This window comes from Lygodium microphyllum, chromosome 3 (genome assembly GCF_053477565.2).
Source record: "Lygodium microphyllum isolate KBCC chromosome 3, Lygodium_microphyllum_v1.1.10, whole genome shotgun sequence".
NCBI classification, from domain to species: domain Eukaryota; kingdom Viridiplantae; phylum Streptophyta; class Polypodiopsida; order Schizaeales; family Lygodiaceae; genus Lygodium; species Lygodium microphyllum.
Window position 1 is genome coordinate 176934391 of NC_141137.1, and position 26991 is coordinate 176961381.

At 36.1% G+C, this 26991-nt stretch overlaps 1 pseudogene; it reads left to right on the plus strand.

The window, feature by feature from the left end:
- Positions 1 to 11407: 11407 nt before the first annotated feature.
- On the plus strand, positions 11408 to 12781 carry LOC148039244 (uncharacterized; annotated as a pseudogene).
- The last annotated feature ends 14210 nt before the right edge of the window (positions 12782 to 26991 follow it).

Genomic DNA, 26991 nt, shown 5'->3' on the forward strand with positions numbered 1-26991 from the left:
CATCATTCACGTACCACACATTATCGTCACACTTATACGAATGACACATTTATTTAATAAATATTTATTTATATGGACAAAGTAAAGTATCTTATATTCATTAAGAAAAATATATGTGATGGCTTGTAGTGATGGTAGATACAAAAAGCCGATAGCTAACAAGAACTCTCAATTGTTCCTTGGCTTTTTCATCAGTGGAGAGGAGGGACCAACTTTCGATGAAAATATAAGTTCCTTCTTCGCTTCAAAAATGATGCGCTCCCCCTTCAACTCTTTCTCCAGGAGAAGAGGATGTGACACTTTAGCGAGGTCACCTAATGTAGCAAGCACACACATTGCTCCACCACGTGTTTGGTCAAACAAGTAATGAAGCTTTGACCGCTTGATTAGCACCACCTTCTCCAAGCTAGATGTCACAGGTATCACTCCAAAATGTCCAAACTTGGTCAAAGGTCGAATTTTCACGATTATTTCTTGCCCTCCTGGTGAGCACTTCTTATGGAAGACCACCAAAACTGCAATAAGGTTGCCAATATACTCCTTTAGAGTTGAATCCTTGTGTCGATCTGCATGTCGAGCTCCTCCTTGCCTTGATGCAAACTCATCTATATACAGTATGTCCTGAATTCAAATCAAACAATATATTTAGCGACTCACCTAGAGTTATCAGAAAGTGATGAAACTTGATAGTAGGGTGCGCTGGGTCCCCTGGAGTCCACCGGTAAAATCTTGGTGAAAAATGATACTTGCAACTACCCTGTCCAAAGTCTGGTGTCTGGGGCCAGTTTCTGGTCACCGGTGGACTCCAGGGGACACGACACACCTTATCATCACAAGTTTCATTGCATAAAAATATATGGTAGTTAGAAATCTCACCTTCTCTAGATCATCTTGTATCTTCATTTCCTCATGTGTTAGGGAGGTACCTCTTTGGGTAGAGGGATATACAAACTCCTTGGTAGGAAGCTGGGGCCTTGGTCCGAACAAATCATGTTGTAGTGCTTCAAATTTGCATCTGGCACAAGGTAATCTTCTTCAACCGAGGTAATATAACTCCATATTCGGGATTTTGGGAATTTCCCATCAATATGGAAAAACCAAATCAAAATGAATTTCATGAATTTTGGAAATGTCATTAATTAGGAACTTGGTGCAATTAAACAAATTACTACTTATGGTTGTTTCTAAGAGATTGAAAAAAACTCAAAAAGATGGTGTTAATAAACACCTTAGTTTTAATATCCTTGAAATATTCAAGGAAAATCTTCAGTCGATGGATTCTTGTAGACTTTCTTTAGCCTTCAATACAACCTTTGGGGGAATTTTAACTTTTTTGGGAGATTTTGTATCTTTCTTCATCTAAGAGAAGACAATGCCATCTATTGTTTCATGTCGTTCAAGATCTTTTTTGTTGCACATCCAATATTTATCCCAACAATTAAAATAAACCTCTACATCTGTAGCATTTTGATGACTACAAACTAGTGCCCAATACTGTATACGTATCTTGTTGAAGTTTTTGGAATGTCTATTTGTATCGACCTCACTTTGTGCAACACCAAACCATATTGGATATACTGGATCTGAAGGTCTAACAAGCATAATGTCATCTTTCTTAACATCAAGCATTGGTTCAAATGCATGTTTGGGTCGTTTGCTCAGAGGACCACAATAGTGATCATTCAACTCTTCCAATCCAATGATGTCATCTGCATTATCTACATCTATATTGGTTACATCACTTTGTGTTCTTGGCCAAAAATCTATGAAAAATAAATCTTCTTGGACATTTGGATTTGGAAGAGCGTAGATCATATGTTTCCAATAATCAATCACTGGTGTTACAAACTTTGTGAACTCTGCTTCAGGTCCTTGTATATTTGACCATATTTCCCAATACTTCAAATAATCTTTAACTCCACTTACTACTTCTTGATGATCCTTAACATACTCAAACATGGGCAACAACATTGGAACACCTTTTGGAAGAGTAGGCTTTCCTGCAAGGTATCTCTTCCATAATTCAATGCCACCTTCTCTTGGTAACCAGTTTGGGGACTTTAGATGCATCTTGTATTGCATGATAGGTGTATCTCCTTCCATATAAAACCGAAATTGAAGAGGTTTTGAGTGACCAACAAGTGTATCTTTCGAATCACACAAGTATCCCTCAATGTATCTCTTAAAGTTGGGCACATGTGTCAATAAGAAAGGTGTAGGACAAGTCATCTGGCATGATTGAAAATGTTGCATAAGATGAGGAAAAGTGAAGGTCATGCTCGTCCTTAGCTTCTTTGAAAATTTGCTGAACATTACATCGATGTCTTCATGTGTATGACCCACCATGAGAAACCCAAGTTGGATCATCTTGAATGTTCCTCGTGCAACAAGCAATGATAGATATGCAAAGAGATAGCGATTTTTGTTTTCTGATCCGCAATTATCAAGTTGAAGTAGTAAGTTCTCTGGCAATTGTTTGAAATGATGATGGTCATCTTATGGTGTATTATCCTCCATGCATGATTTATTTTGTGCAACACCTTGATGGTAGTCTAGTGCTTTTTTCAAGTTGAGGGCATTTAGTAGCATAGAGGTTGATCTTGGCATTCCATCTACTTGTAGATCACCATTTGCATGCTTATGTAGTCACTCCAAGTTCCTAAAAGCACAATGAAAATGAGGCAATTGTGAAGTTAGGATCATGAGGCCATAGATCGAGTGAGAAATGTCCATGTCTACGTTCTCCATGTCCATGTGTAATCATGCCTGTTAAAGAAACTGGTAGTTGAGTAGATCTTTCAGTCTCTTTTGATCGAAGCCTAAACCTGGGGATAGTTGTCTTTTGCTTGTCCATTTTATCATGTATGATGCACAAGTTTTTATTTGGATCTAATGCTGAGGCCAAGTGCCAACTATAGTATATGTTCCGACAACTTTGTTGCTATAGCATGTGACATTTACGCTTCTTTAGAAGCACATTTCGCTCTTGAAGATACTTTGTTGTTGCAAGTTGCTCTTTGATCTCTAATCAAATACTACATTTGGAGAACTCACTTGTCTTTGCTAAGGTTACATGCTTGAACTCTATGTTCCAAATACGATTGAAGGTGGACAAGGACATTTGCTTACATCCAATACCACTCAATGTTGTATTTACTTCTGCCCATATATCTACCTGCTTGTAATCATCTAGGATGACCAATTGTGTCTCCCTTGATCCATATTGCATTGTGCTACTCTTTTGTTGCATTTGCTTTGCATTCTTCTTAACAAAGTCTCTAAGGATGGCTGTTCCCATCTCTGGGTGATCCCAAGCTGCTCTTATTACCCCCTTGTTTCCATACATTGCCCTCATCATGCCATGCTCAAATTGTGTTTTGTACCTATAAAAAGATGTCTTTGGGATTCCATGAATCTCATACCATGCCCTTCCACATACCAGTTGTCCATTGAAGATAAAGTTGTACTTCCTTGTTCCCAAGTAATCAATCCTGCATGATGATTCAAACTTGTCATAAACATAGTTTGTGCAGTCTTCAAATTGCAATCCCCAAAAGTATTTATGTAATTGTTGCATTGCTTCTCTATCAGCAAACTAACAACACTTTTCTTGGCAGCAATCAATCATGGAAACATGTGAAATGGAGTCCATAGAAGTCCTCAAGTTTGCACCTTTAGGGGCAATAATTCGAGGCTTTCTATTGAGTATACAATATGATATCTTCTGAAAAAAAATTGATTTTTTTTCAGAAACATAATCTTCATTGGTATCTTCCATGATTTTGGCACAAGCATTTGTAGAGACAAATTGCATGTATGATTGTTGTTGTAGCAGTGACGTTCCATCATCAAAGGTGACTTGTTTAATAGGCCATCTTTCCAAAGTGACATAGTGGAGGTTGTCATCTATGTATATTCCTGTGGTTTGATCAAGGGCTTTATCTACCACCACAACAACATCCTCTTCTCTTAGCGATTCAAAGTTTATCACATCATATGGAAAAGCCAATAATATAACCCTTGTCCCAACACACACAATGTTGCCTTTTGTCCATAGCATAACTCTACGTTCTCTCAAACTTTCACAAATCCTAAGCACATCAATATCCTCATAAGGTAGGACATGGTCTGATTTGTAATCATCTCCTCCGTCATGAATTGTTATTGAGTTTGAAACAACCACCACTTCTTTCTTTCCCCATTTTGCAAAACCACCTAGAGCTTCATGAACCTTCATTGCATCAATTGTTGGGAATGGCAAATACACAGCTGCATTTAAACATTTATCAATAGCCACTGAAATATACCCATCTTCAAGTGTTTCTCCATGGCATGTCTCATTTGGACGTATTGCATGTACTCTACCAAGTGCAACAATCTCATGATCAACTAGCAAATTCACAGTTTCTCCAAAATAAAATTTTTTATTCATGATACTTCTACAAGTGCGAAAATGGAGATTTTATCATTTGTATGTTGTCACCTCTCAGAAAGAAGAAAATAGTGATGAAATTGCTAAATACAATGAAGTATCAAATTTCATTGAAACAAAAAAAGTACTTGAACATTAGATAGAATGAGTCCAACTTCCATAATAGAAAGTATTAATGGAAACATCGTACAGAAAGAAGGGGATAGATTTGACCATATGGCCAAAAACAAACTTTCTCATGAACTATGGCCCTAAAGTAAATAAGAAAAGTTTCTTCTATTATTTTTAGTTGCCTTGATTTTACTTTATTTTATTAGCTACTCTTTGAGTAAGCAAAAACTTCCTTCTGTGTTCTCATTGGGAAAAGATATAGCAGATGTTCAAAACTTGTACTATATCTATTCAACACGAGAACAATGATTAAAATTATTTATAATGTGTATAGGAAAAGATTTAGCCACCTGATCAAAAATCTACTGTATGTATTCCATACCATCGCAAATGTAAAAATTATTTGTGATCCCCATAGGAAAAAACATAGTCAAATGATTGGAACCTTTGTTGTATGTATTTTACATGACAAAAAGGATAAAAGTTCATTGTGGTCTCCATGGAAAAATATCTAGCCAAATGTTCAAAACTCAAGCCAAATACATACAACAAGGATAAAAGTTCATCGTGATCTTTATGGAAAAAGATTTAGCCAGATGGTCAAAACCTCTATTGCAACTCTTTTACACAAGACTTAGGATTAAAATTATTTGTGATATCCACAAGAAAATATTTAGCCATATGGTCAAAACATGTATTTAACCTAGATGATAGCAAGAATAATAATTGTTTGTGATGTCCATAGAGCAAGATCTAGCCAAATATTCAAAGCCTTTATTATATGTCAACAACAATAAATAATTTTTGTGATCTCCATTGAAAAATATTTGATCAAATGATCAAAACCTTTATTTCATGTATTCCACATTACAACAATGATAAAGATATTTTTGAGAAACTTTGACCTTGTGCTTAAATGTTGAAACCACAATGACCTCTAAAGAATATGAGATTTCATTCCCTATGACATATAGTTATAAATATTGAGAAAATTTTAGCATCAATTAGAAGCTATTTGAGAAGGAAATATAATTTTTATCATGGTTAAATATTTGTAAATATTATACTACCTACTTGTTGATAATAGTAAAATGTATCATATTACATTTTATTTTTAAGTTATACTATTTTAGTCTAAATCATGTTATAGTAGTATATTGTACTATGTGCATATTATGGAATATATTATCAAAATATATTTTAAAAATATATATTAAATTAATTCATTAATAATTAATAAATATAATTTAAATATATTAAATCATATTTTGTAAGATTATGTATATTTAATGTATCTAATATGTAATGTGTAATATCATTGAGGATTTTGAACCCACCTTAGTGATAGTTCGAGAGTAGAATCTCTAGTAGGGTAGGATAGAGAGTATGTAGGCAAAATCTTTAGCTGTGGAAATAGGGGCAATATCCCAATGGTGGGTTCTTAAGGAGGGGTGAGGGGGAAGGAGTTGGTCTAGGAGAAATGCCCCTGGTGAGATTTTGAGGGCAATGTCTTCCTCGGTGGAGGTTTGGAAGGAATGCCCCCAGTCGAGGTTTCGCGATAGCGCCCGTTGTAGGGATTTGGCGGCAAAGCTTCCAATGGGGGGTTTAAGATGTAGAGTCCTTGGTGGGGGTATGCGGGCAACACCGCTAGTAGGGGGTTGGGTGTAGTATCCCTGATGGGGGTTTTGGGGCAACGCCCCTAGTGAGGGTCTGGGGGCAGTGCCCCCGGTGTGGGGGTTTGGGGGCCGGGGGATAGCACCCCCTTATAGGGGTTTGGGGGCAACGTCCCCAGCAGGGGTTCACGGGTAGCGCCCCTGGTGGGGGTTTGGGGGCAACACTCCCAACGGGGGGTTCGGGAGGTAGTGCCCCCTTGTGGGGGTCTAGGGGCAATGCCCCCAGCGGGGGTTTGGGGGCAGCGCCCCCGGTGGGGGTTTGGCAGCAACGCCTCCAACGACGGGGTTCGGGGCTGGCAATATAGCCATTACGTGATTTTTGAAAAAATCGCGACTTGAAATCTTTAATAAAATTAAAAAACAGACACAAAAATAAGATCTAAATCTACTCGTATTCCGTAACAAGTTATGGTTATTCGAATAGTGTGATACATTAAATGATTCGTTTCATGAGTCGGTCTTTACAACTAATCATGACATTTTTCAAAACGAGTTTCTCTTCCCCTCCCTCTCTCTTTCACGCAACTCTCTAACCTGAGTGTTTTCTCTGTTGCGTTTTTATAGTTGCAGGTTTCGCATCTCTGATCTTCTGCGTTTTTATCTCTGCTCCCGTTGCCCCTCTCTTACTACAGGTGTTGCAGCCCTAATCTTTGGCGCTTCTATCCCCCTCCTCTTCTTTGACTACTCTTCACTATTTTATTTTCTCAAACTGAAACAAATTGTGCAGTGCAATTTTTGGTTTGAATCAGGGTATTATGACCAAAACTACATGTGTCTTCCAATCAGCAATCTTGCTCCAAGGCTTCAGCAATTCAACAAGGCAATGAATGATCACCAATCCACACCGTGCCTACTCTACTTTACGGGTGATTTTTGTTACGTTGGCACACATTACTGACCTACTAATTACAATAGGTTTTCAACTTTTCCCTACTTCATTTCTGATTTTGAGTTAAACTACATTGATTATGACCATTTTAATCCATACAATTACTACAAATTACAATACTACTCTTTTGTATAATTAGTATTGAATAATATTAAGATCAAACACCAAAAGCATTTTCTAAATAAGAATCATGTATGAAAACTAAATGCAATATGTATTTCTGTATATGTATTTCTATAGCAATGAGATTAGGCACTCACTCTTGAGAATTCAATGTCTTCTTCTTCTTCTCAATTGCTTGATTGATCTCTTGGAGCGCTTGTCTTTTTTGTTGTCCAACCACTACCTTGCAAGTGATAGCTTCACTCTACGTCAATATTGAAAACATGACTTCTTGCACTGTTGAAAATAATCTTTTTTTTGTGAATATGAAATATATGATTTGTGTAATGTTGAAAAAAGTCTCTTAGATGTGAATATGGAATAAATGGTTTTTACAATGCTTTTATCAATGAGTGCTTTCAAATACTAGTCTTTTTTTCTATTCTGTGATGCTATATACCTTAAGATTTTGCCTCAATGCTAAACCTAGCCTTATCTTTGTTGTATCATTCCGTAATATTAGAGCATTTTATCAAGTTCTTATTCATCGTATTATACTTTACTATATGGAACTTTCCATTATACTGTATTTTCATAGCAAAAGCATTACCATCAGATTTTATGGTTATACTCTTTATAATTTTGCAATAAGCATATGGCTATACAATACTTACAAATACTCAATATGATTTTTCCATAGGATGTAATTTGATCTTCTAACAACACATATCATGATCTTTCATTAATTTATAGATTAGACCATATTGTCAAAAAAATTCTTGCAATATCAGAAGTACTTTTTGTTATTTTATTCAATACAATCTGAGATTTGGTCATGAGGTCAAATCTTTTCTTATAATATAAGAAGTAATTTATGTTCTTTTTTCCAATATACTGTGAGATTTTGCCATGTGGCTAAATCTTCTCCTTGAGCTATCTCTTGGCCAAAATAAGGACTCTTGTAGTATCACAATATCTTGCAACCAATCAAGCACTTTGTTCATTTTACTACAAGAATGACATTTTTCCATTTGGTCAAATGCTTTTTTATATTATAAACCCTTGGTTATTTCCAAAAGGAAAGGCTAAATTCTACTTAGAATTCCTTACTTTCTATAATTTGGCCATGTGGTCAAATCTTGTCTTGCAACAAACAAACCACTTTTTTGGAGTTTGATCCTAAAAAATTAAGACTAAATCTATGGTGGGTTCAATCACACAAATTTTGGGTATGCTAGATTTGGTTGTATGGAAAAATGTTCTAAGAAAAACATCTTCTATATTATCTCCAGAAAAAGCAAGACCATGTTCTACTTGAAACTCCTTGATTACCTACTATATTTATAGGAAGTTTCAGCATGTGGTCAAAACTTATTGTGCAACAAACAAACCACTTTGTTTCCATAAACCATTTCTTTTATTTTAATTTTTCATAACTTCCTATAAATATCATATCATTTTGCCACAAATTAGCCACTTTTGCCATTCCGCTACAAAATAAAAATTGGCCATATGGTCAAATCTTTCATTTTGTTATCAATGCTAGCATCCAAGAATCCCCCATTCTTGTTTTCTTCAACCATATGATCAAATCTAATCTCATAAATCTTGCAAACCATGAGACCACTTTTTCATTCCACTATAAAACAATATTTGGCTATATAGTCAAATCCAATTTCATAGCATGTTACAACAAATGAATCACTTTCTTCATATGGTTATGAAACTAGATTTGGCCATATGGTTAAAACCAGTTTATAGAAATTGTCTTATCTTGTAGGTTTTGCCATGAGGGTCAAATCTCCACCTTTCAAGTGTTTTTCACTTTATTTTATATTGATATCTATGGGATTTGCTACATAGCTATATTTGTTTATATGTGAATCTCATATCACAATAAACACCATCCTCTCTTTAACTAGCCTTTGAAAACCCTATGGTAAAAAACCATGGCAAAGTTTCTAATCTTATAGATAAGTCTTATGACTAAATAGGATTTGACCATGGCTAAAACCAATGACAATGTTTCTACAATATAGCTCCTTTCAAGGGAAACTTACATGTGCACAAATTAAAATGTTAACTTTGGGCCAAATGGAATTGTGAGATTGCTACATAACCACATTGATATATAGGTGGATCTCATATTGGACTAAATCTCATTCTTTGATTAAATAGGACTTGACCACATGGCCAAAAATCTTAGCAAAGTTCCTAGATCAGTATGATCCTTGCATAGAAAACTTACATGGAGAAGAAATCCAATATTAACTTAGGGACAAAATCATCCATGATATTTTCTACATAACCACAATGATTTTTCACTATATCTCATACCACATTCACACTCAACATTTCATTATCACTTGACCATTTGGTTAAGCCCATGGTCAAGTCTCACTATTAATAGAATTTGATCTTCTCACCGAAGTCCATGGCAAAGTTTTTACTATATGACTCTTGCAAGATAAACATAATTAATACTAACTTAGGGCCATGATAATCCATGAGATTTGATACATAAGCACTCATATTTACGGTTGGAACTCATACCACACTTAATCTCAAATTTCAATATTTCATTTTATAGAAGAGTCCCTTGGAGTACATTTGTCTTGTATTTCGTAAAATCTTGTGTTGTTGTGTTTTTAATTTGCAACTTAGAAATCTTATACATTTATTTGGGTTTTGTGAATTTTGAATATTTTTAAATCCACTTTTTTCTAACAACTTTTTCTCTTTGTAGAACTATTCAATGGCAAAGAAAGATAGCACATCCAAAAAGGAGACCCAAACCATTGATGGAGTTAGTGGTGATTTTGTGTATCCATGGTATGTGGATGTTTATGATAGTTAAGGGAAAAGGGTTGACAATGTTCTCTTATTCACTTTAAAGAGTGATATTGCATTTTTTCAACAAGATGGTGTCATAGAGAAGATAACAGATGGATGTGCTGGGAAAGAGGGAATACCATGTAATCTTGTTAAGATCAAGGGGAAAAATGTAGTATACAAACTTGATCCTTTGTCATTTCACTTTGCCCATATTAAAGAGGATGAAGACTACTCTTTGAAAACAATGGGATGGACCTTATTTGAGGAGGTAAAGGGCATAGAAGACATTATATTAGCATTCCAAGCTGTTCAAAATAGTGAGCTACTTTCCCTATCAAGGAAATGTGATCGCCCCAACAAAAGAATGAAGCTCCAAGATAAACAAATAGACTTGAGATCTTCACCTTCTCCTTAAGAAGAAAATAATTCATGGAGTCCCATAAGCTCAAAGTAAAAATCACCTCAACAAAGTTCCTTGACACAAGCTCTTGTTGTTAGTATGGCTGCTAACACTACTAAGAATGATGCCACTTTATCTTCCATGTTAGAAGTTACACCTACAAAGCCAATAATTTCTCTTGAGGTCAAGGGAGTAGAAAGAACATTCGATTTTCATGAAATAGTTAAGAAGAAGCGAAAGAAGGAAGAATCAAGATTTCACATGTTTGAAAAATTCTTTCCATTTGGTCCAACAACACAATTTCCTATTCTCATTGATAGGTGTTATGAGGCACCTCCTTTGTATGCTTATAGGTCACTATGTTGGGATTATGTACAGAAGCTAACCACATCTTTCATAAAGAATCCCATGAACCCAGCAACAACAACATATCTTATACCTTTTGTACAAGACAACAATGAGAAGAGACCCATGCATCGTGATGAGGTGGATGCTAATAAGTTGGTCACTTATAGTTACTGGTTTATATCAGGGCTTCACTCAATTCATGCAGCAAAGATATATATTTAGAGTAATACTACATGTTGTCTAGCAACCAAGCATTTTTACACCACAAGAAATGCTAGAATATTAGTTGATTGTCGTGTGGAAATGTGCGTTGAGCTTTCACGAATGACAAATATGGAATCACATAATGTTATGAAGAATGCCCCTTATGTTGAGCAACTTCAACAATTAAGAGATCAATGGCTAACATTTGGTTCTCCACCAAAACCCCAACAAGGGCTTTCTAAGACAAGCTCTCAAAGAGTACCATGGCAGGTAATCACATATAAGCTTACCTTATTTTTTTGTGAAGTTTAGTGTGATGCTCTTTCTTTTGTTCTATGATCACTATTTTGATTTTTTTTTTGCAGAGATTTGTGGCATACATTGGAGAAAATTGTGCATCTAGAGATTGCCGTATGATTGTTAGCTCCCAAGAAATATTTGATAGTTGGATCAAAATCATGAAGAGATACTCTAGAGGTGAACTTATATCCCAAGAGGAGAGTTCGAGAAAAAAGGGAAGGCAACCTTCTCCTACTGCATTTCGTTGCCTTATGGGTTTAAAGGATGGAGACATCCTTACACTACAAGAGGAGATCAATGAAGGTCATATCCTTTTTCTTTGAAACAAATGGGATAAGGAAGATATGATTGACATCGAAACAAGGGCTAAGCAAATCAAGTAAGATAGGGTCCTAAAGGAGGAATTAGTCACTCTTTTCAATGCTTCAGTTCCAGAAAGTAGCGCTGTGATGAAGACTTGGGAAGAGCTTGTTGATGATTATGATATCAATGATGAAGTCTACACAAATATTTTAGGCATTTGCAATGATTGGGTATCAAAGAAGCTCACACGTGGAGTTGATGCAGGGTCCCTACCAAATGGAGCCAAAGATATTGTGAACTTCCTAATTGGAAAAAGGAAAAATCCTCTTCAATCATCCACTACTTTCCCTTGGCATGTATATATTGTTGGATGCAATGTAGAAACCTTTGATCTTATGCATAATGTTTACAGAGATCCAATTACCATTGGGGTTGTTGTTCTAGATGCAGCACATGGGGTTGAGGGAATGAAATGGGACTCTATAAAGTTTGGAAAGGTTGTATCCACTCTACTACAAATGACATGTGAACCTAAACAATTCATGTTGTTATCATTTCTTGATCGAAAGCAAATGGCAGCTTTGGAAAATGCTCTTGAAAGCATTTCTTGCAAGTATCGCATGCTAGTTGGTAGTGTTGACTTCCTACCAATGGATAGAATGTTTGCTTTTGGATCTATAGATTCTTTTGTGGTTTTGACATTAGTGACAATGGAGAAAAGCTTCATCAATTTTGAGTGATATATAAACAATGTCAACAAGCCTTCCACTTTGGCCTTTGAAGGCTTGGACAAGGAGTGTAATGATGAAGATCTTGAAGAAGAACAAAGGATTGCAAAGGTAGTTTTGAGAAAGAAAATGAAAGTTATGGAAACTACAATCAAAGCATTCAATGATGCTCATGAGGTTGTATTTGATGTATATGCAAGTGGACTTGCTTCTAAGGTGGCATTGGTAAATCATATGAAGACTATTACAGTGGTTTACAATACTCAAGAGCAAAGAGAGGTTGAAGCACAATTGTGGAGGGTCCATGAGAGTGCCAAACAAAATTCAAACTCCTAAGAGGTTCCTCCTACTGAAGTTCAAGTTCTTGAAGTACCACCTGAGGGGATATAATAATCAAGCCAAGATATAGCAATTCTAATTATGAAAGAGAAATTAATGGCTACTTGAGGTGTTTAAACTCCGTTTCTTCTCCTTTCATCAAGGAAGAAACATTGATGTAATTTTGATTTTTTTCTTGAGAAGTTACTTCCATTAGCATTCACAATATTTTATTTCTTTGATGATATTAATTAAAGAAACTATGTCTTTAGTTTTTTAATTTTAAAAAAAAGGTACCAAGCATGTTTGGTTTAAAAAATCTATTTAAGTAAATATTTTGCCAAATCAGTATTAAAGAGCTCATTAAAATTTATCATCCTTTGTAAGAATAACTATTTAATTGTAATCTAGTGTATAAGGATACTTGTCATAATGAAAAGTTTGAGCTATCTATGCAAAATTTACTTAATTCTATTTTAAATCTTATTTCAATTAAACTCTTATATGTGGTGTTTTATGATCTTGTCATGTTAGTTTTGGTTAGATTTGTCCACATGGTCAAATCTCTTATCTCTTATAGCCTCTTTTACTACATCACTAGTGTATGTCTATGCATGTACCTTAGGATAAGAAAGCCAACAATATATTGCACACCCCAAAAAAGATTCATTGCACCTCCGAAAGGAGTTTTACCTCAGTAATAAATATTTCAACAAAGATTTCTCTCCAATGTATCTTTTGAGATATGTATATGGAATATTAAGGTAAAATTCGTGTTACAATTCGTGGGTTTAAATATCTATGGGATATAACTAGTTAAAAAATAGAATGGTTAGTCCTTAAGAATAAACTATGAAAACTTATTCAAATAGAGTATAACTTATCTCAATTAAATTGTCATGTGTCACTTACATGTGACATAGTTTTGGTCACATGGCCAAAAGTATCATGTGTAAATTTTCTTTTAATAATTAGGACTAATAAACACCTTCTTTGTACATGCCATTTTGAAGGCCTTTTTAAAAATTAAGTATGTTAAATATTATAATGATAATATAATTTGTGCAACTAATTACGAGAATCTATTGTTAGTATCTCAAGTATACTTATAATTAGCGATAAGAAGTAGGTATGGAAAAATGACTTTATTAGAATAGATTTTACTTCAAAGAAATCGTCATATATATTTTTTTCACCTCATGATATTACTTTTGATTAGATTTGACCACATGGTCAAATGTCTCTTTTCTTAAGACATCATTTTTAAAGTAGTACCTATTTATGTATTTGTCAATGTGAAGTTAAATTGCTTTAGTGTTCTATGCCAGTTTATGGCTCAAACATTAGGTAGAATGATGAGGAAGTAAACGAATCTAATGTGCTTCTTTTTCTTCTTTGTAACTTCAACTAAGACATCTATGGTTAGATATCTAACAGATTCAACAACAGTAGAGCACGATGATGTGATTGATTTTTCCTTGATAAGAAATGCAACACAATTATGTGTAATACTTGATCTCAATGGTCTTCTTTTACAACGATGCTTTGCTAAGTCTAAAAGGTTTCAAAGGTTCAAATGGAAAAGCAATGGCTTGTTCTTCGACCAAGATGTATGGAGTTTCTTGAAGCCTTATTTGCAAGATTCCAAGTGGGAGTTTGGTCAATAACTTTCAATAAGAATGTGATGGCAGTTATTAAGTGCTTGGAGATCCATGCAAAAAGGAAGTATCCTTTCTTCATGATTAAAAATCAAATATAGGCCAGATAAGATGGGAGTAGAAGCAATGTTCAAGCCTCTGAAGTATGTATGGGATCAATATGGAGATGTTTGTCAGTATACCAAGACTATTCTCATAGATGATAGTCCTTACAAAGGATGTCCAAATCTTGTTGAGAATTGCATTTATCCAAAAACATTTGATATTGATTGTGAAGACTCTATCTTGATCAAAGAACTTCTACCATACTTGACTCGCTTAAGCAAATACCATGATGCACGTGAAGTCATCAAGTTTAATCAATATGGACAGGATCCAGTTTAATATGGATATGAATTGTATGCTCAATTCAAGGTTTTCATTGATGAATGGACTAGAGCAGAGAATGATGGTATTTCATCTTCATCATCAGCACCGCACAAGACCATGATTGATGAAGATGGTATATATGTTCAACCTTCAATTACTTCTTGCTTTAAGAGACCATCTATTATACAAATATCCTCAACAAATGCCTCACGTCATCCGTCTCTTACATTGAACAGCTCACAAATATCCATGTTGAAGCAGACTCCTTTAGTCTCTACTTTGAAAGATATGGAAGCAATGCAACTTGCTCATGAGTTAGGATATCACAAACATTTCATAAATGGTAGTGCAGCTAAACATTTTATACAAAATCTACAAAATTTGTATTTTTTCAATATACATAATGTAACAAGAAGGCACTGACTCTATATGGACTAATTTTGACTTTCATAATAGATATATCCCTTACATTAAAGGCTTTTGAATGGCTATGAAATATATGATTGTTAGAAATTAAAAGTGTTTTATGTAGTTACCTTGGTGTTTCTAAACACCAGCAATATCAATGAGAGAATCTACTTGATGTTTTTTATTGTTTCAATAACATTAGTTAATTGTGTTGAAATTTCTTATAAAGTGGTTTAAATCCTATTTTGTACTTTATGATAGTCTACTCAACAAATGCCTCGCATCGTCTATCACTTACAATGAACAACTCACAATTATCCATGTTGAAGTAAACTCCTTTAGTCTCTACTTTGAAAGATATGGAAACAATGCAACTTGCTCATGAGTTAGGATATTACAAACATCTCATAATTGTTAGTGCATCTAAATGTTTTATACCAAATCTACAAAATTTGTACTTTTTCAATATACATGATATAACAAGAAGGCACTCACTCTATATGGAGTAATTTTGACTTTCATAATAAATATATCCCTTACATTAAAGGACTTTGTATGGCTATGAAATATATGCTTGTTAGAAATTTAAAGTGTTTTACGTACTTACCTTTGTGTTTCTAAACACCATCAAAATCAATGAGAGAATCTACTTGATGTTTTTTATTCTTTCAATAACATTAGTTAATTATGTTGAAATTTCTTATAAAGTGGTTTAAATCCTATTTTGTACTTTATAACCATCTACTATACAAGCATACTCAAAAAATGCCTCACATCGTCTATCGCTTACATTGAACAACTCACAATTATCCATGTCGAAGTAGACTCCTTTAGTCTCTACTTGGAAAGATATGGAAGCAATGCAACTTTCTCATGAGTTAGGATATCACAAACATTTCATAAATGGTAATGCAACTATCTACAAAAGTTGTACTTTTCCAATATACATGATGCAACAAGATAGAGACTCTATATGGACTAATTTTGACTTCCATAGTAAATATATCCCTTACATTAAGGGATATTGCATGGCTATGAAATATATGCTTATAAAAAATTTAAAGTGTTTTGTATAGTTATCTTGGTGTTTTTAAACGCCACCAATATCAATAAGAGAATCTACTTAACGTTTTTTATTCTTTCAATAATATTAGTCAATTGTGTTGAAAATTCTTATGAAGTGGTTTAAGTCCAATTTTGTACCTTATGTCTTAGCTAACAAATAAGTCATAATTGATAATAAAATTTATGTCTATTTCTTTGGAAACACAAACCATTGGTCAAAGGTTAAATCTTTAGTCTTAGAAAAATTATAAACTTCTAGCTTGGTATATAAATCTTCATTTTATGATATGAAAATTCATTTAGCTAGTCAAAGTGTGAAGCTAATTAATTTTAGCCAAAGTCAATATCCATCTTGTCCATATATTGTCAAGATAGATAGAAATTTTGAATAAAATATATTTATATATCATGCATATACATACAAAAAATGTAAATGGGATGAGCAATTATTTCACATACTTGTGTCTATTGGTTTACACAAAAAAAGAACCATCACATCATAGGTTATCCAAACTTATTACGATATGGTATTAGATCAAGTTATTAAACCACACCTAGTTAGTGGTGACTCTTTTAAGGTCCTAGTTCATGAAACTTATACATGTCACTTTAAATGATGCTATATCTAAAAGAAAAAACTTGTATTATAATATCTTCAAATCCATAAAATTATAAATTTTGGCCACATGATAACATATTTTCATACAATGTTTAAGACTCTTGTATTCTAAATTCTCTCTCCACTCCATCAAACCTTTGTATTCTTACATTAAACTTGGAAATTCCCTAGGTATATACTAGTTAAGCCTCCTTGATGTTTTCACCACCATACAACATCATATTTTTTTAGTATGCTAGAAAAGATAGAGGTGAAATCCAAATCTCGTAACAGCCACATAGCTTACATTCATCATTTAAGCTCTCAAGATGTGTGATCTCATATTTGTAATATACAAAGTGCCCTTTAAAGATAAACATAAACATAGTGCTCTCTTTCATTCACAAAAGTAATACATTCATTCAAAGTGGGACTTGGAAAATTCCCAAAATCTCTAATATGGTGTTATATGCTCTTGTGCTGCTATGATCACACTCACAGTATCTAAGCTTGTGCCATCAAATCTTCCAATCTCTGCCATTGTTGGATGCACATCCATGTAATCATAATTAATCAGGTCTTTCATTGAATCCCTAACTAGGATAGAAAACAAAAATGGTTTGTAGCAAGAGGTGTTGCGGGCAGTACATAGAAGGTACCCTAATCTTGAGAATTCACGATTCTCAGATGATTGGGGATGGTCAAAGGTGAGAGATGTGCTTCATAACAAGAGGTCTCACCTTATGACGCATGCCAAGGAGTCACTGCGGAGAAAAGAGCAGGGGCGCCTTGGATATGGCCAACCACCCAATTGCCACCGCAAGGAGTGGAAAGAGGCCAAGAAGAGAGCAGCGGAGAAAATGACAAGTCGCCAGCATGCAGAGGCGTGACGTATCCAGACGGCAACCATGGGATCGTCGCATTATGGATCGGGTGGCAGGGAGTCATGGGAGACTGAGTTTGTAAGTATTATTTGATTTCTTTTTCAAAATTAAATTTTGTAATTTGTTTCACTTCATTATGTAGTGTGTTCTAATATGTTGTATGTTCAAATTGTTTTGTAGTATCATATCGCTGGTAGGATGCCTACTCCTAGAGAGGTAGGCTACCATCGAGGTCATAACAGGGCGTCCACTTGGCAGCATTTCTACGAGGAGGGACTCATCACGGAGGAGCAATATAATCGTGCCATGAGGATTCCACCATCAGAAGAGGTATGTTTTATTTTTTACATGAAAAGTATAGATAACTCTAATTTATTGTTTGTAATGGTATGTATATACCTTAATCCTTTGTGCAGGCGAACCCTACTGCAATTGAGGATAGTGAAGGGGGGACTAGCAGTAGCAGTGGCGGCAACGGCAGCGGCACAAGCAGCGGTGGTGGTAGCGATGATGATGCCTCTTCTTAGGAGATGTAGAGGAGCCCCATGCATGCATGCCTCTCCTTGGCTTGTAATTTTCATTTTTGATATGCATTACTTTCAGCTAGTGCTTGCGACCATGACCATACTTGACATCACAAGCACTAGAACTCATCATGTAAAAACGTTTCATCTATATATATATGAAATCTCCTATTCTACATACATTGTTTTTTTTTCAGTACAAAATTCTTTGAAATAACCTTTTTCTGTTTTCCCTAAGCATACAATTTGATGTTGATGGGGGGGAAAAAACCAGAGAGCATGTGGCTTGCAAAGCCACATGCTCTCTGGTTTTTTTTTCGTACCTCTGTTTTGCGCATCTAAATTGCAGGATAAATGCGTATCTATTCTCGTCAAAAACTTGCAAAGTAAACGCTTTTTTAGACGTGTAAATACACGCGTGTATAGATACACAATATGAATATATCCACTTTTTTATAAATATGATTATATATTTACGTAGCGCGTCAATACGGGCGTCTATATGCGCCTCTACATGGGCATGTAACTCTGACCATAAGCGCACTTTTAGACGTGAAATTGTAGACGCGGTAGCAGACGCGGTAATAAACGCGCCCGATATTTTTTATCACAGTTCAAATATTGCATTTACAAGCGCGTCTATGGAGCCTTTTTGTTGTAGTGTACATGCATATAAAGCATTCTTGCTAAGAAAAAATCAAAAAAATATTTTTCAAATGCTTGATTAGTATGCTTGCTATAATAATAATTAAATTTGTAAAGGTATTCATATAAACTTTTTTGAGAAAAGTTACAAAGAATGGGGTCTTGAGAGAAACAGAATGATTAGATAAATCTCGATACTATGAAATAATAAATATATGTTTGTGTACTATTTGTGTGGATTCCACGGGATGGAGATTTCCTTAGTATGGTCACATATTGTGTGTTAAGGTATGTTTCTATATGGTTTTTCTTATTTCACTACATGCCTAAGAATATGACAATGCTTGCAAAATTTGTCAATAGGGGGTTGTTAGAAGGGGAAAGTAAGCTTCTTGCATTCTTCTAGCAGCCTCTTCTAGCTTTACATGTTGCTTGTACAATTCAACTAACCTCCTATATGTTTCTAAAAGGTTCCTTATGAATTCTAGATCTCCATATCCAAGCTCAATTATCTACAAAGAATACTCTAGTATCTACTATACATCTTGTAGAGAAAGTACATTGTAATCCCAATAACCTATCATAACCAAATCTTTATCCTAGTTGCTTCAATGGCATTCACCTCAATGTTGGAAGGAGTTGTGTGCAAATATGAGAAATATGCGGGGTCTTGTGAAGACGGTTCAAGAGTGGAAGGGTGAGAAGCTATGGTAACTCCAAGTTTCAAACACTATCCAAAGGTACATAAGCAAAATTGAAAACACTTATAAAAACTCCTAGAAATTAGCCTTCAACTAAACTCTACTCCAATACTAAAATTTTCATCAAAACCCAAATCTCAATTGCATAAGTTTTGACATTGAGCAAAACTGCAAGTAGTTGCATAGTTTTTGTTTCTTTAAACATAAAATCAAACTATCGCATGAGAATATCTCCATCATGAACATCTAAGGAATCTTCTCCAACATGAACTAACTTTATAGTAAACCAAAAGCAACATCACAATTGTGTGGAACTCTTATCTTCCTTACTTAATTACTCTCTATAAGACAAGTCATTACTCCAAAGTGTTGCCTTTTTCTTATTAAACAAGAGTATGAGATGTTGCTTCGACTCGCACATGCAAATACCATCAGCAACCTAAGGTGATACATCAAATCAATGTTTGGAAATCAGTTAGGACAAATGGAGAGGGACAAAAGCAAGCCTTTGTAGTCTTGATTTAAGTGAGTAAGAAAGAGGTTTAGAGGAAGATATAGAGAGGTGGTGAACAAAAAGAATGCATGTAGCCTTTGCAAATGCCGCTCCATCCAACTCACAGTGAAGGAACCACACCTTCATGAACTCCTATAGCTTGATGCTTTTAACTCATTGCCTTGCATTCAAGTTTACTGATCAAGTTACATAGTGCTTGGGCTTTACTTCTCTTATAAATGAGGCCTTTGCCAATCAAGCTCGTACTTCATTCTTCTGACGAAAAATAATTGCACCCAAAATAGATATTTTTAATTGTATAAATAAAAGTTATTATTAAACTATGTTTATCTACCGAAGAGGCAAACACTGTAAGGCAAATGTCGTGACAAATAGTCACGTGACATTTTGTATAACTTCTCCTTTCACGAATAATCAATGGGTTCTTCATTTCAAAATCTCTAAGCAACAGCCTGTCTGTATTGTGTATTTCTCTCTTCTCTTTTTCTACATGGTATCAATGAGCTGGGCCCAGGAACCTGAATAACTAGGTTGGTGCTTGTAGGTTGTATATAATGCACCTACAAGATTGATAAATTGACCGATCGCAACTATCAACCTTGGCGAATGACCATGGAGATAGTCTTGAAGAAGATGGATTTATTATACATCGTTGATGGCATTGAAGTTTGCCCGAATCCCAAACAGGCTTCTGCAGATGATGTTCATGATTGGGAAGCGCGAGATTTAATCACGCACTTGGAATTACTCCTACACATGGATGATTCCCAAAAGCAATTAATTCGTACTTTGACTACATCCAACGCAATTTGGAAACAATTGAAAGATACCTATGAACATATTGATGTTGGCAGCCAAGTTAATCACCTCAAAATTTTTATTAAACTTAACATGACTGAGGATCAAGATGTTGAGAATTTCACGCAGCAGCGGCATTTCCAACTTAACAATGTTCTTCTCGCGCTGGTCTTGACCTCCCCAACCGTGTACAAGCAATTTTGTTGCTTTACTAATTCCAGCCATTGTTCAAGAGGCTCCCTTACGACATGCCAACAGTACTACCGTTGCATCCTCTTCCTCATGTTCTGCTCATCCAAAAACATGACCACTTGCAAAGGGGCAAAAATCCACTTCCACTTTTAGGCTTAGCAAGCCTCATTGCAAAATTTGCAATCGGCAAGGCCATCTTGCCATTAAGGACTGTTAGAATAGAAAGAGATAAATTTCCAAATCATCTTACCATAAACAAGCCTATTGTGCAAGTGACTCAGCTGAGTCCTCTTCATCGCAATCAAACACTCCAAGTACTCAATCTGATTGTGATTATTACCATAAACAAGCCTATTGTGCAAGTGACTCAGCCGAGTCCTCTCCATCGCAATCAAACGCTCCAAGTACTCAATCTGATTATGATTATTTTTACAGTGAGGATGCTTTCGTTGCTTTTCTTGCCCTCCATGTTCAAGATTCTTTCCCTTTCAATTTTTGGATTGTTGACACGGGCGCCACATGCCATTTGACTTCCGATTCTTTGTATCTTCATCCTACAAACGTTTAGAAAAACCATTTGATGTTTGCTTTGGCAACAAAAGCGTACAACGAGCTATAGGTGTTGGCAAAGCCCGCATTGAACTTCCTAATGAAAACATTGTCATACTTTCCAGCGTTTATCATGTTCCTAATTTAGCCAAAAAAAAAAATCTTTTCGTTAGTAAAATTACCTCTCTCGGTACATCCGTTGAAGTTTTTGGCCATCATTGTTTATTTCTCCATCGCCTTTCAAATGGTTGTACATATGTCATTTCCTGACCCAAGATTGGACGTTTGTATCTCCTTGGTCACAGCCAGCCTAGTCGTGAAGTACATAGTGCCTTTCATAGCACTAACCGATAGCGAAACCGATAACGGCAGTGACGAGTGAGAATACTTTAGGCCTTTTCTGGGATTACTGCCAATCTAATGGCATTTTCCACCGTTACACTGTTCCTGATAACCCACAGCAAAATGGGTTAGCTGAACGCAAAAATTAGACGCTACTGGATTCCACACGCAGCATGCTTAAGGTTGCTACTGTACCCCCACTCTTTTGGGAAGAAGCCATGTCTACAGCCTACTATATTCAAAACAGAATCTATCATAGGTCCATTGATGCTGTGCCCTACACACTGTGGTTCAACGAGCTTCCTGACTATTCTCAGCTATGGGTTTTCGGCTCTCCTGTGTATGCTTTTATTCCCAAAGATGATCGCAGTAAATTAGAAGACGATGCTCTTTATAAGGCTATTTTTATGGGCTATGGTGAGCCTGATGGTGTCAAGGGCTACAAACTATATGACCCAAAGAAGAGACGTTTCTTTTTTGGTCGATCCCTTCTCTTTGATGAGGTCCATCTTATCTCTGCACCTGCGCCAGAATTCGTCAACGCGTTCGATAATCCCATTGCTGTTGACGTTCGATAATCCCATTGCTGCTCTCCCTAACGCAGGAGACATGGACAAACACCCTGAAAATACACAGGGCACGAAATCCGGCGCACCTTCCTGGCATGTTTCCACACCATACTAATACCTTTCCTTGATTCAATGCTCAGTTCTAATCCGCACCGTGGTGTTGATAGCCTTCTTCTTTGTGGGGATAACCTCCCAGGCCTTGGTGTATTGTGGAGGTTGTTGCACGTAGCCCCACCGTGGTGATAACCTCCTCTGCCATAATGATGACCTCCACCGGTGTAAATGTATTCTTTGACCTGTGTGTGTCATGGGGCTACTACTATGCCGAGTTCCCCTTCATGGTGATAACCTCCTGTACCATAGTGATGACCTCCACCAATGCAGTAACCTACAGCCTGTGTCTTGTAGCTCCTATTGCACCTAGCCTCCATCATGATGGTAACCTCCTCTACCATAATATCCTTGTTAGATTTTTGATATATGAAAAACAATATTATCTAATGGTTACGTGCTAGTAATGGTCCAATGAATTATAGATTATGGTTATTTAGACATTGGGATCTTAAGCCCAATGCTCCTTCACATTTTGTGGAATACTAAGAAACTCAATTATGGGTGGGGGTCCAATGCTCTTGTGAGAGGTGGGTATTTTTTATTTATGGATCACTTGAATGCATGGGAGGGCAAAGGATTGAGGATAAGTTATCTCGTTATGTGGAATGGCTCTAGAGACTTACGAAAGCTTAGTGAGACTTTGAACTACTGAATTTTCTATTGTTCATGAAGGTGTGAGATCACATAAAGCACAATCGTGGGGGAACCACTTATTAATGTATGTGTATATCACATGCATTCAACATAAGAGATTTCTCCAATACCATTTTAATTTTTAACTTACAAAAGGGCACCATATAAATATATTATTTATAGATTGAATAGAAAATGTGTATTTTATTCAAGAAAAAAACACAAACTGGGGTGTTTATAAATAGGCCCTAATACATGTAATATAGAGACTATACATATAATGAACCCCCCTCCCCCCCCCCGACAGCCTAACCTTGCGAAGTTGGAAGGTCCTATCCTAAGTTGTTGGATGGTTGTCTTTTCTATTAAGAGATGAATTGTGTACCACTCTAGAGTGTGACGATTTTTGTTTTTGTTTTATGAAATAAAATATTATTTTTAAAAATATCTATTGCTAAACTTGCGAAGTTGGAAGTTCCTATCCTAAGTTGTTGGATGGTTGTCTTTTCTATTAAGAGATGAATTTTGTATCACTCTAGAGTGTGATGATTTTTGTCTATATTATATGAAATAAAATATTATTTTAAAAAATATCTATTGCTCAAGGCTATGTCAATGGCCCCTATTTAATGGGCTAATAAGAGAAATATGTTTATATATACTTCAATAGTGTAGTAGCATGATCTACTAATTAAATAGTTTAAAGAAAACTCGAGCCTAGTGAGAAAAATTAGAGGCCTCCATCTTGACAATTGATCACTATGGCTAGTTGGACGAGATAAGTTGGGTAACTTTTCTGAAACTAAATATAATTGTCTCGTATATTTCCCTCCACTTTTGAAAAGATAGTTATCAAGATTAACACCATTTTAGGGGTAAAAGCTCATATTTGCCCTATGGAGAGAGGGATTGAGTTACACTCTCTCGTGTCGCTTACTCTCCTTGAACAAAGTGCGATGTTAGCCCTACTCTCGCCTTTGGTTGGCTACAAAGTGACCTTTCTTAGGTGGATCTTAGATTGTGGTCAGGGGTGACCTTTCCATGCTTTACCTGTAAGTACAATCGGGATTTCCATGCTGAACCAAGTCTATTGTTTCCCAGGCAAGACTAGGTGTGATGTATATGGACAAGAATGTTGATCGACTCTACTAGAACACTCTATGTTTATCAGACGAAGCACCTCACACTATGGACCTAGAAGAGTTGCCCCTTCCTAAAGAGTGAGGTTCATGTGCATCAATTAGGCTTACAATTTATTAAGATTTCAGTCTTAGGATATGCATATATATGTATGATAACTACCAAACAACTTTAATTATATAATTATAATATATTTATAGGTCGAATAGATAATCCATGTTTGATATGATAGCAAACACACAAGGAACTTTTAATCATTCCTTACATAGGAAAAAAAAGAGAATTCCCTAGTTAAAAATACACATAAGTAAGAAAAGTAAATTATAGAAAAAACAAAACATTTCTTAGCTAGACAAACTAGGGTATCACATCTGAAATTTCTTACATTGGGAAATTTTCCTATGTAAGAATTTCCTCTAACTAAAAAATGTTCTATATTTTGTAATGGTTTGATTTTTCTTCCCCACGCGTGAACTACTTCTATAAGACATAGGGATAATTTTTATTTTTTAAAATTAGATAAAAGTAAATTTTTTAATTTTTCCTCTCCTCCAACCGACTGTCGAGCTAGAGGAAGAGGGGATTAGTATGGTGGGCAAGCTCCTTGTTGGAGCTTGCCAAAGATTGTACGCATGCCCGCTGACACATAGGGGGGGAGGATCCTATTCCCTCCCCCTATATAAACCATGGGAGGCTAGTAGCTATGGTAGCCTAGGAGGAGGACGAGATGGAGCCGAAGACACTGTGAGGAAGGGAGAGGTTGAGGCGATGCTGCCACAGTCAGAGGGAGAGGAGGAGTTGAGGGGAGACGCTGCAAATCAATGCCAGGAGGGCGCTGTCTCCCATTTGCCATGCCACAGCCACCTGGTCATCGCCGCCGTCTGATGGCCTCCAATTTCCCCCCACGTGGAGTTCTGAACCTCCCCCCTCCACGTGCTCCTGAGCTTCTGGAAGCTTAGAAGCTTCCAAGGGGGGCTTCCTAAGCCCCCCTTCTCGTGGGCTTTGGAGTTACTCCCCCGCCACCCCCCCCCCCCCCTCCCTCTAAGTTTTCCCTTAAGGGCCCTTAGGCCCCTTTCCCTCCTTCCAGAAAGGTATAGTCTTTAAAGGCTACTTTTTTCCCCTTATAAAAATTCCTCTCTAAGGCTCCCTTAGGGCCTTCCCCCCCCCCCCCCCCCCCCCCTCCCCCCCGTGTTTTTTAAAATCCCCCTTAGGCCCCTTTCCCATAGCCTTTAAGGCTACTTTTTCCCCCCCTTGGAGTTTCTCTCTTAGGATTCTATAAGGCCCTTTTTCCCCCAAGAAAATTTTACCTTAGCCCTTTTTCCTTCCCCCCCCCCTGAATTTTCCCCTTCAAGCTTTAAAAAGCCATTTTTCCACCAAAAGATGTTACCTTAAAGTCTCTTCCTTCCCGGAACTTAAATCCCTTTAAGGGCCCCCTTAGGCCATGCAAAAATAACTCATCTAGCTCTCCCATACCTTGTTTTTTCCCCCACACGTAAAAGAAAGGAGAGTGTTGAGGATCTTTTGACACCTTCCTTTCCCACTCAAAAGCCCTCGTAAGGGATTCTACACCTTTTATTCCCCGTTCGTGCGAGTCTTTATAAGGCCATTAAGCCTTTCCCATGGCTTTAATGGGTCTTATTTGCGAAAGATCCTGAAACACCCCATTTCGAAATCCCTACTTCAAGGAGGAAGCCTTCTAAAGCTGCTTTCAATGGACGGTGCAAGTTATTGCAAAAGGGAACCACAGTGGAATTTCAAAAAGGAGTTGTAAAGCTGCATCCACGACGGGAAGGCGACATTCGCGATGCCTCCTAAGAAAGCCCAAGGCGCAACCGCAGGAGGTTCATCTCCTAGCATCCATGTGGACATCTCACCCCAAGTCCAAGTTTTCTTTCATCATTTGTATTTTGTATCGTTATAACTCAATCGTGCAAATGATAATTGTTGAAAATAGGATGCATTTTTCATTTTAAATGCTTTAGAAAAATTAGCTCACGACGAAGGAACTTAGTCATTAATATTTTTCAATAAAACAAGAAAAATAAAGGCCGCATAAATGCATTTCTAGTAAATAGCTTTATGCAGTGCAATGAACTAAAAGTAGATTAATATCCATTGTTATAGAACGAAATTAAAATAGTATACCTCGTTTAAACATGGAAGTATAAACTGCATATCGCATTATTAACCCATATCCTCTTCGCAAATTGAATCATTATGGAAAGTGCTAGGAATCCTTAGGAAACTGCAAGGCATGAAATGATTTTTATGATGCATAACACTAGGCAATTATCGTTTGTCAACTGCATAAATTATCAAGTAAAGGGTTGCTTGTTAAGCATGAATTTTGTTCACAAGTTATAGGAAGATTAGTTGGAATTAATCTAACCTATGCCTGACCATAAATCGATAAGTTAGGGTTGAAAGATCAATTTACGCGTAGACAACGAGTCATGTGTTTATGAAATGATAATGTAACTATCTTCAAGAGTTAAACAAATTGGCATAAAACCTAAACACCTCAACCGCAGAGTACTCGTTTAAAATGAGTTAACTTCCAAGAAATTCACTAGGAAATTAATACGCGACCTAATCGTACGTATTGCTAAAACTGAAACTCCTATACCCTAAATACTTACCCACAT